A 9,960-nucleotide genomic window follows, 5' to 3' on the forward strand; every position below is an offset into this window, starting at 1 on the left:
GAGACACAGAATGGGAAGCAGGCTCCAGGCTCTGAGCCATCAGCCCAGAGCCTGACGCGGGGCTCGAACTCCCGGACCGCGAGATCGTGACCTGAGCCGAAGTCGGACGCTCAACCGACTGAGCCACCCAGGCGCCCCTCTTTTTTTCTTTTTTAAATAAAGGTTTGGTTTAATATTTCTGAATAGGTAAGAAGTTCACAGTTCACAATTCAAAAGCTACGACAGAATTGAGACAGAATTGAGGTGAGAATTCTGCGTTGTTCCGTGGAGGCATCATGCTGTTAGTTTCTTGCATTTCTGGGGAGGGATGGAGCTTTGGGCACTCCTCCTCCAGCTTGCAGGGTGGAGGTGAGGCCACAGCCAGTGTTTGCTGCCCCGATCTAGCCTTGGGGGCCCTTGCTCCCTGGTGGACCCATCCTCCCCTCCCTGGCCCTGTGTGCCCCAGGTGAGTTCTGAGGCCTGGTGACCCTCTGCCATTCCTGACCAGAACTAGAGGATGTCGGCAGCTACCGCCAGGCCCTCCCCTCTCTGCCCCCACCTGCTGGATCTTAGATCCCTGTCCCCGGGTCTTTTCACAGCCCTTCAGACCCAGGACTAGTAGAAGGCTAGAGAACCTTGGCTGGGCGGGCCGGGTTCGCACTCCGTCAGGTATGGGTTACTGAGGGGACCCAACGCACAATGACCCCCTCATGACACACTGAGTGAAGATGAACTGGAACAGCCAAATTCCACCCATTTAGAGTTGAGAGGCGAGGAGTCCCCACGGTGGCAGGTTTGGGGGGCCATTTTGTTCTCTCTGACCTTTGCATGGTGACACAGTCCTCCTCATGTCCCTGCCTCTCAGACACTAGTCACACTTTAATGGCTTTTGCTTACATCTGGGGGTCACAGAACCTCTCTGCAATCCCAAAGAGAGAGAGAGAGCTCACCCATGTTTTCTCTTCCTGTGGATTCCTGCCCCCTTGCCGAGGGCCCCATGCACGGGGCATATTCCTTGTCTGGAGCCACCAGGCTTCCCGGGTTCCTCTCTCTGACTGGTCCCAGCCTGCTCTCCTGCCAGCCCGTGCCCTCTGCTTTCCGAGATGCTGCCGACCCCTGAGCTGAGGGGGTTCTGGTCCCAGGCCTGGTGCTCCGCAGCTCCTCCCTTTGGCCTCTTGGTTTCTGGGAATAGGGGCAAGGGGCCAGTGTGGCTTCCTGGCAGTTTTTTAAGGGCAGCCAGGCAGCCCCTGCCCTGGATCCTAATCCCCGGGAACCCACAGAAAAGGATGCAGAACTTGGCCAGAAACATCAGTGGAGCACTTGTTGTCCTCAGACCCGGTGCCGGGCCCAGGAGGTCCAAGGCAATGAAGAAACTGCCATGTGATACTCCCAGGTCCTGGGCCAGGCAGAAGATGACACATGTCACAGGAGAGACGCCAATGGGATGGTCCAGGCGTGTCTGCTAGATCTTGTCTGTGGGAACTTGGCCTCCATTCCCATCATCTTCTCTGCTCCCCCCACGAATTGCAGGGGGTAGAAGGCTAAGAACTATATTTCCCAGATGCCCCTGCAGCTAGGATGCTGGTTGGGATTTATATTCTGCCCGCGAGACACACAGAACAGACTTGAGAGGCCAAAGAGGCAGGGGCCATCTTTCCGCGGTCTTAGCACAGATCAGCAAGCTCTGGCTGACAAGACGGTTGTCACAGCCCAACTGGGGTGACAGCCTGCAGTCACGGGCTTCACACTGTGGTGGCAGCAACAGTGGTAGCCTTAGCAACGGCGGCCTCCTTTCCTCTGGAATCTGGCTCCAGATCGCAGCTGGGGTGTGTGACCTTGAAGTAAGTCACCTGCTGGGCCACCCCTGCAGCCCTCCCAACCATCCTTACTCACACGTGGGTAAAGCCCTATATCGCATCTCTGTTGCTTTCCGAAATAACCAGACTGTTTCCTAGTTCAGGTTCTGAAATCCGAATGATACAACAGACGTGGAGGTGAAAAACCGTATTCTTACTAGGCAGAGTCATTGGTTCAGAAAGCACATATGGGTTGGGCACCTCTTTTGTGTGGGCACTGGGCTAGGTGCTGGGGTATGAGAGGGACCGGTCGTGGCCCCTGCCCTCATGGAGCCCTTGGCTGTTGGGGAGGATAAAGTGAAACCACCGTGGCATGTAGGATCCACACCACGGGTACAGTGGGAGCCCAGAGGAGGGTCCTCGCATCAAGCAACGTTTGGTTTCCGAGAACAGAGACCGTTCCAGACATTGTAATGTGGAAGAGACTCAGTACAGGAAATTAAGTACTTTGGAAGGTACATCCAAGTCTTTGGAAGGGCTGGATGATGGGCTCTCAGCTGGGCCTCCAGGACGATTTCTAGAACTTGGCCCTCTAGCAAAGCTACCGCATCTGCTGTAGTCATGGCCCTGCCTGGAACTGTGGACTTTGCATCCGTTCAGTGCTCCGAGTGATGTGGGAGAGCTGGCGTGGAGGCAGCAGTGTGTCTGGTGGCCCTGGGCACGTTGTCCTCACAGATGAGAATGCCCATGGTCCCTTCTCACGCTTCCTGAAACCATCAGGTTTGGATCGCCCCTATTGGCTGAGCCCCGTTCATTGACATTCAGTCTCTCTCAAGCCTGATTGGTCCATGGCTGCCTTGGCTCAGTACCTGCCCGGGGCCAGCCAGTTGTGGCCAGGGAAGCATGGCCAGGTCCCCGGGGAGTGCGGTGTGACAGGCGCCGGTGAGCCTCCTGGCAAGACCCCATGGCTGCTGACCCCACCAGATGCCAACTTCCGCTGCTTCCCTGCTTTATGCTCAGACGGTAATGATTATGTGGTCACCACTAACTTCTGCCCCCCGAAGGTCTTTCTGGAACAAAGCAGGAATAAATACATAACCAGACCAATCCAAACTGATTGGTACTTTGCAATGACCAAAACTGTCCATCATTTTTCCTGAAGGGTAAGAGACAGAATCTCTGCCTGTCAGAAACCCTGCCAGTGAAATGCCAAATGCAAGTTACTTCCTTCCCGATGCAGGGTGCTGGAGATGGTCCCCTCCCTGCATGTAAACACCTGTTGTTGGAGTCTTGGTCTCATTTTTTCCCATGTGAACGAACGACTTAATCCTTTTTTGTCCCTGGGATGGGGTGTGGTCTGTGCCCTTTTATTTTTTTTTTTAATTTTTTTTTCAGCGTTTATTTATTTTTGGGACAGAGAGAGACAGAGCATGAACGGGGGAGGGGCAGAGAGAGAGGGAGACACAGAATCCGAAACAGGCTCCAGGCTCCGAGCCATCAGCCCAGAGCCCGATGCGGGGCTCGAACTCACGGACCGCGAGATCGTGACCTGGTTGAAGCCGGACGCTTAACCGACTGCGCCACCCAGGCGCCCCCTGTCTGTGCCCTTTTAACCGGAGAGCAAGACCATGTCTACACTTCTTGGTACTTGGAGTTTAGCTCAATGTACTCCACAAAGGAAATGTCTCTGCAAGAGACAAGTCTCTGCAAGAGAAAAGAAATTTGCATTTCTTTTCCTCCTACAGCATATGTTTAAATGTTTATTTATTTTTGAGAGAGGGTGGGAGGGGCAGAGAGAGAGGGGGACAGAGGATCTGTGCTGAGAGCAGAGAGCCCGATGCCGGGCTTGAACTCACATCGACCCGAGCCGATGAGATCATGACCTGAGCTGAAGTCGGATGCCTCACCGACTGAGCCACCCAGGCACCCGGAAGCCCACGTTTTAGAGCTGAAAACCTTTTGTGACAAACAAATGGCAAGAAACCTATTTACCATCTCTGCGGGCCATCCAGAGCTCATCCCAAAGAGGACATTGCTCGCCAGGCTGGGCCTGGCTAGGATCGAATTTAAAGGACAGGCGATTCACAATTTTGCAGCTGGCAAAACAGGCCACAAGGCTCTGACCGGGGCTTGGAGCCCAAGAATATTTCTCCTTTCAAAACCGATGCTTCCGCGCTTCTGTCTGGAAGGACAGCCTACACTGATAACATCACCCCCAGGATGGGTCCTCGTGTGCAACTGTCCATCCCTACCGGGACTTTTTTTCCCAGTAGTTTGTAGAAATGTCAATTTCAGAAACTGACACTTGTTTCATAACCAAAATATGTGTAAGCATGCAAGAGCGTATCGGAGAAGGCAGTTCAATATCTTTCGTCTTTCTGGTCACATACACATGTGGATTGAGATTCTTGAGGATGATTAACATCAAAATATTTTATTTTATTTTATTTTATTTTATTTTATTTTATTTTATTTTATTTTATTTTATTTTTTAAAGTGTATTTATTTATCTTGAGGAAGAGAGAGAGCACAAGCAGGGAAGGGGCAGAGAGAGAGAGGGAGAGAATCTCAATCAGGCTCTGCAGGGCCTGAATCCATGATCGGTGAGATTATGACCCGAGCCGAAATCAAGAGTCAGATGTTTAAGCAACTGAGCCACCCAGGCAGCCCATACCATCAAAATTTTAAATTTCTTTTAATTTATTTTTGAGCGAGAGAGAGACAGAGCACGAGCAGGGGAGGGGCGGAGATTATTTTGAAATTTTATATGTTAAATTAAAATGTGTGATATATTCAAGGTGCATTTGATATACCAATTATGTATTATATAGTAATATGTAGTTGTATATATTATAATTATAATTAGGACGTGAGAGTTTTCAATTTATGGTAGAAATGTATCCAGTTTTTGTTTAAGATCCTTCCCTGGGTCAGAGACACCTCCGGTATCGTAAATAATGGTGGAGGTAAGGTGGAATCACGATTTGCAAACTGCTGAGCACGCTGCAAATTAAGTGTCTTATGTATAGCCTCGTCTCATCTTGGGAAATTTACTTCAGCAAAATTTAGCTGAAGACTTAAAAAAAAAAAAGTTCAATCATTTGTTCAGCAAATATTTAGCGAGCACTTAATCAGTGAGAGCTCTTTCCATCACAAGTGACAGAAAATCCAACCCAAACTAACTGAAGCAAAAAGAGATTCTTGCCAATTGGAGATGTCATCATTCATGGCTGTTTGATGATATGGAGGAAATACTGTGCATTTTTTGGAGGAATGCCTGATGGGCTCCGGGGGCCCAGAGCACCTCAGCCCTTGGCCAGGAGCCAGGGAGGGACACGGGCGGTAGGGAATGACAAATGCCTGCTTCTGTGTCCCAGGTTCCATGCTAGGACACAAACATGGACGGGGTACAGTCTCTTCCTGTCAGGGAGCTTCTCATCCACAAAAACAATGGTTTACTTTTCCATCAATTTCTTTTTTTTTTTTTTCCCCGCCCTTCAACGACACAGGTTTGATGTAACCACGTATCCCCCTGGACTATGAAGCTTGTTGTGGAAACAGCCTATCATTCTCATCCCGGATTTCATATATGCCAGTTTGATCCCATCTGTGGTAGATGGAGACCCAGCATGGCATGACCTGCCCCCAAAGGAGCCCTCCTGTTTCCACGTGTTTCTGCGAGAGACAGCTCCGAAGAGATGGGCGCCTTCTGCCTCCGGAAGCCGGGTCAGGCAGGTCTGGTTACTTCCGGGACGAGTGGCCTGGAGGTGTTCAGCCCTGGCACAACTTTTACAGAGGCGCTGACACAGAAGAATCATACCTTACATTTTTTTGAGCGATTACTCGGAGCGGGCATCATTCTCAACACTTTGCACCTAGAACGAATTTCACCCTCACAGCAACTCCGTGGGGCTGGCGCTGTAAGTGCCCCATTTCACAGATGAGGAAACTAACAAACTGCAAAAAAAAAAAAATTTAGTTAAAAGACCCCGCCCCCTTTTCCTTAGCCTGGTCCCCTTGAAGTTCCCTTCCAGGGAGGGGGGTCCCGTTGGTCAAGCACAAAGGAGGAAGTCTCCTGAAAAGCATGCTGCTTTCTGACAGGTATCGGAGGGGCAGATATTAGTGTGACCTGGGATCTTATTTCAGTCACTCTGGCGGGAGTCAGCAGCAAACCCATGATCAGCGTTGGGCTTTCTTTCCAAACTTGTCTTGCCTCTGGGGGTTCCGTGGGCTTGCAGAAGGGTCTGGTGGGTTTGGACACATCTCGTGCTTGGGTTCTGATCCAGGCCCCCTACTCACCGTGCGATTTTTGGATAATTGAGTCAACCTCACATTTGCTACCTTTGTTGCATTTGTTGCCTCAGTTTCCTCAACAGTAAAAGGGGAAGTAACAGAACCTCTCTCCTAGGGTCAGGGCGAAGATCAATTTAGTTGACTGTTATGAGCCTTTAAAACAGGACCCAGCAGCTAGTCAGTGCTGGTTGTTACTACTAAGTTCCAGCCGGGCCCTGGAATAGGACATACAATGAGACACAAGGTCGGTCTTCGTGGGACTTTACAGCAGTGGAAGGGGAGATTTTTCAAAAATCAGCGTTTGTTCCAATGAGGCTCATGCTTTGCAAGAAAGTACACAGTGTTTTCATTAGGAAGGGGCTTCTAATGAACTTGGTCTTCTGCCATGTGGGAAGAGACATCCAGGAAATTGTGGGGAAATGTATCTGGTTTTTCAGGTATTATCAGCAGGATGGACTTTTCTAGAAGGATGTGACAGAGCTCCCAGAAAAGGAGAGAGGAAGGAGGAACTGGGCTCAGAAGCCTGGAAATGGAGCAGCCCAGCAGGAAGTGCTCATGCCTCCCTGTACCCTCCCTCACCAGGAATCACTGTCAACTATTTCGGCCCTGCCGAAGATTTTAGTTCTGGGACGAGGGCGCCAGACTGGCCTGAACTAGCCTGGTGAGAGGGGCAGGCATCTTGATGGACATTTCCTGGCACTGAACCTAAAGGGAGGGTTGTTCTCCCAGTGGATACGACACAGACCCAACAATAGCATCCCGTGGAAATGACATTCAGGCCAGGGGCTGGTTCTTAGCTTTTTTGTGTGCCATACACATCTTAGAATAATGCTGTTTATTTTATTTATTTATTTATTTATTTTTAAACTTTTTTTCTTTTTTTTTCATTTTTTAAAAATTTACACCCAAGTTCGTTAGCATCTAGTGCAACAATGATTTCAAGAGTAGATTCCTTAGTGCCCCTTACCCATTAGCCCATCCCTCCTCCCACACCCCCTCCAGTAACACTCTGTTTGTTCTCCATATTTATGAGTCTCTTATGTTTTTGTCCCCCTCCCTGTTTTTATATTATTTTTGTTTCCCTTCCCTTATGTTCATCTGTTTTGTCTCTTAAAGTCCTCATATGAGTGAAGTCATATGACACTTGTCTTTCTCTGACTAATTTCGCTTAGCATAATACCCTCCAGTTCCACCCACGTAGTTGCAAATGGCAAGATTTTATTCTTTTTGACTGCCGAGTAATACTCCATTGTGTGTGTGTGTGTGTGTGTGTGTGTGTGTGTGTGTGTGTGTGTGTGTATACCACATCTTCTTTATCCATTCATCCCTCGATGGACATTTGGGCTCTTTCCATACTTTGGTTATTGTCAATAGTGGTGCTGTAAACATGGGGGTGCACGTGTCCCTTTGAGACAGCACACCTGTATCCCTTGGATAAACACCCAGTAGGGCAATTGCTGGGTCATAGGGTAGTTCTATTTTTAATTTTTTGAGGAACCTCCATACTTCTTTCCAGAGTGGCTGCACCAGCTTGCATTCCCATCTTTCTTTAAAAAAAAAAAAACCAATGTTTATTTTTGAGAAAGAAAGTGGGGGGGGGAGGAGCAGAGAGAGAGAGGAGAGGGTATAGAGGATCCGAAGGGGGCTCTGCACTGACAGCCTGATCCAGGGCTTGAACTCACTAACAGTGAGATCATGACCTGAAGCGAAATCACATGCTCAACTGACTGAGCCACCCAGGCGCCCCAGAATAATGTTTTTAAATGTAGGGGCGCCTGGGTGGCGCAGTCGGTTAAGCGTCCGACTTCAGCCAGGTCACGATCTCGCGGTCCGTGAGTTCGAGCCCCGTGTCGGGCTCTGGGCTGATGGCTCAGAACCTGGAGCCTGTTTCCGATTCTGTGTCTCCCTCTCTCTCTGCCCCTCCCCCGTTCATGCTCTGTCTCTCTCTGTCCCAAAAATAAATAAACGTTGAAAAAAAAGTGCATAAAACATAGAGGATTGGAAAGGAAACCAAAGATAATGAAATATTACAATAGGTAATTAACGGCGGGTGGGTGGCTCGGTCGGTTGAGCATCCAACTCATGATTTCAGCTCAGGTCATGATCCCAGGGTGGTGGGATTGAGCCCTGTGACAGGCTCTGCACTGAGCGTGGAGCCTGCTTGAGATTCTCTCTCCCCCTCTCTCTCTTTGTCTTTCGCTGCCCCCCCTTCCCCCCGCCCCACCCTGCTCTTTCTCAACAATAAATAAATAAATAGGTAGGTAGGTAGATAATATGTACTTCTTTATTAACTCATTTAAATGACAGGATCTAGCAGGGGCCTTGGGACACTGTTATTTTGATGTACAGATGAGTGTAAACAATAGTTTGAAAAATCTGCAACTCTTGGGAACAAAGTCTCAGGTATTGCTACTACTGCTGTGGCTGGCCGCCTAACCTCACATGGGAAAGAGAAGCTAATTTCAGGAGGAGACTAGCAGAAATCATCCAAGTATTTCCCTCACTCAGGGACTCCCTGATTTAAGCAGAGGTCCTCTCCTGGTATTTTGCAAAAATGTTAACAGTACAAGATTAAGTGGAAACAACAACAACAAACAGATTATATAAAATAGTGGGTTTTCAGTTGATTTTTTTTTTTTTTTTTTTGGCCCCGAGGGTTGGGGCGTTCCCAGTTTTCAGTGTGTGGTGGAAACAGGCGACATTTCAGGTTGTCCCGGTGCTACCTTCCTAAGGAGGCGAAGAATTAACCAAGAAAAACAGAACAAACATTTGTGTGTATACGAAATGCATCCAGAACAGTATGTGAAAAATATTTCATAAAGAAAAGGGGAAATGTGTGGAAAAATGAAGGCTCAATGCTGCCTTCCCAAGCCTTGGCTTGGGCTTCTCGCTGCCTCTCTGGGGGCAACAGGGGGTGGGGGGGCCCACCAGGCCAGGAGTGTGTTTCCTTGGGTATCTCCCCACCCTACCCCTGAAAAACACCCAATCGGTTTGTCCAATGAGTTCATGGTGTGCTGGCACGTGCACCGGCTGGAAGGTGGAGACCGACTTTCAGCGAGGCCTGAATTTGGTCCCTAATCAGCTCTGTGAGCTCAGGTTGACCTCGTATCTCTCTTGATCTCAAATCCGCGCAGCTGGGGCTCAGGCTCTTGTTATTCACGTGGGTCTTATTCCGCCAGGTACTTTACAGTCTCCACCACGGACGAAGGAGCATCGAAAGCAGAGCTGTCGCGGCCCCAGGAGCAAGAGGAGGTGGACACGGCGGCCAGAGACCGCAAAGGCTGGAAGGCTCCCCAGCCCGCAGGGAGCCGCAGGCACTTGGCCGGGGCTTGTGACCGATGGGCAGATTCGGGTTCCACGATAAGGGAGCACTTTTACCCATCAGGATGGCCCAGGATGAAGACGGAAAGCGCGGGGCTGGGGACGGAAGCACCTTCCTTTCAGTTGAGAAGCCCTGTCATTCCGGCGAATCAATCGACTGTAAACTGGGATTTCCGCAAAGGATGCCCCGCGCTCTCCCCTCTCCTACACCTGCGTGAGGGTACCCGCGGGGGGTGCATTTTAGAAAGGTGTCCCCCCTCCTGGGGGGCGTAGGCAAGCAACGTCACAGGGACGGGTGGGAGGGCGCAGTTACTTCCGAGGGTCGGGGCGTTCCCAGTTTTCAGTGTGTGGTGGAAACAGGCGACAACATTTCAGGTTGTCCCGGTGCTACCTTCCTAAGGAGGCGAAGAATTAACCAAAAATTGTTAGTACACCCGCTGCGACCGCGGCAGGACTCGAACCTGCAATCTTCTGATCCGAAGTCAGACGCCTTATCCATTAGGCCACGCGGCCGCCCGACGCCTGGTGCTCTTTGGACAATCTAAAAAGTAATACTACCGCCCTCCAGCTT

At 49.9% G+C, this 9,960-nt stretch overlaps 1 non-coding gene across 1 annotated transcript; it reads right to left on the minus strand.

The window, feature by feature from the left end:
* Positions 1-9,829: 9,829 nt before the first annotated feature.
* On the minus strand, positions 9,830-9,902 carry TRNAR-UCG (transfer RNA arginine (anticodon UCG)). The gene has a single exon. It is a non-coding gene; the product is annotated as a tRNA-Arg (tRNA).
* Positions 9,903-9,960: the final 58 nt, after the last annotated feature.

Source organism: Prionailurus viverrinus, chromosome B3 (assembly GCF_022837055.1).
Source record: "Prionailurus viverrinus isolate Anna chromosome B3, UM_Priviv_1.0, whole genome shotgun sequence".
Taxonomy (NCBI): Eukaryota; Metazoa; Chordata; class Mammalia; order Carnivora; family Felidae; genus Prionailurus; species Prionailurus viverrinus.